The following is a 1,476-nucleotide window of genomic DNA, read 5'->3' as shown; positions in this document are numbered from 1 at the left end:
AGATCACAATTTTCTTTATGAAATTAAATCTTTTGGGTGAGCTTGGAAAAACCAATTAACCTACTCTTCTTTAATTAGACCATTTACCAGCCCACTGACCTGAAAGTCACAAGACAGAATTCAACAAAACGTCCCCCTCCACAAGCAAGACAAGGTCTTGGACTTCCGTTTCCTCATCTTTTACATGGGAACAGCAGAACTTGTACTTTCTGAATCACAACGTGAAAACACTTAATAACACAAAGTATGACCCAGCAATTCCGCCCCTAGGTATATACCCCAAAGAGATGAAGACATCTGTTCACACAAACACTTGTACATGATGTCCACGGAAAGCTTTATTCCTGATGGCCAAAGAGTGGAAACAATCCAAACATCCATCCACAATGCCCCCAGACAAATCAAGTGTGGTATAGCCACACAACGGAATATTATTTGCAATAAAAAGAAATGAAGTACTGATACATGTGACAGCATGGATAAAACCCAAAAATATTATGCTGAGTGAAAGAAGACAGTCACAAAAGAGCTTATATTGTATGGTCACATTTATGGGAAATCCAGAATAGGCAAAACTATGAAGACTGAAAGCAGATTAGGAGTCGCGCAGGCCTGGGGTAGATGGGAGCTTGGGTCATGGTAGCTAACATGGGGGGGTGTTCTTTGGGAGTAATACAAATATTCTAAAATCGATTGTGGTAAAGAAATAAAATAAAATAAAATAATAAAATAAAATAAAATAAATAATAAGATGAAAAATAAAATAAAATAATAAAATAATAAAATAATAAAATAAAATAAAATAAAATAAATTTTGGCGATGGGTGTAAAACTCTGAATCAACTAAAAGCCATTGAATTGCAAACTATAAATGGGTGATTGTATGGCATGTGAATCATATCTCAGTAAAGTCTTTTAAAAGGAAGGCATTTATATGATGATTGTTAGGCTTAAAGGCTGGCGATCTAGAGACACAGCACTTCCTACACTTGAATATGCACGCACCTCACCTGCGGATCTTGTTAAAAGGCAGATTCTGATTCACTAAACCCTGGGTGGGACCTGAGATTTGGCAGTTTTAGCAAGTTCCCAGGGATGCAGAGGATCACGTTTTGAAGGATATAAAAGACATAGAGAATAGTCTTTTATTTATTTATTTTTAAGAATTTGAACAAGAATTGGTGAGATGTCACCCAGAAAATATTAAGATATGTTTGAGGGGCACCTGGGTGGCTCAGATAGTTAAGCGTCTGCCTTTGGCTCAGGTCGTGATCTCCAGGTCCTGGGATCGAGCCCTACATCCGGTCTCCCACCTCAGTGGGGAGTTTGCTTCTCCCTCTGTCTCCCTCCCCCGCCCCCGCTCGTGCTCTCTCTCTCTCTCTGTGTCTCTCTCTCTCTCCAATGAATAAATGAAATCTTAAAAAAAGAAAGAAGATATGTTTGAGAGGTGTGTGTGTGTAAACTTCAAGTGATAAG

The sequence above is a fragment of the Mirounga angustirostris genome, unplaced genomic scaffold (genome assembly GCF_029215605.1).
Source record: "Mirounga angustirostris isolate CCGP_5_RB_7025 unplaced genomic scaffold, mMirAng1.0.hap1 SCAF_2, whole genome shotgun sequence".
In the NCBI taxonomy this organism is placed as follows: Eukaryota; Metazoa; Chordata; class Mammalia; order Carnivora; family Phocidae; genus Mirounga; species Mirounga angustirostris.
The sequence above is the reverse complement of the archived record's forward strand: the minus strand, read 5'-3'. Positions refer to the sequence as shown.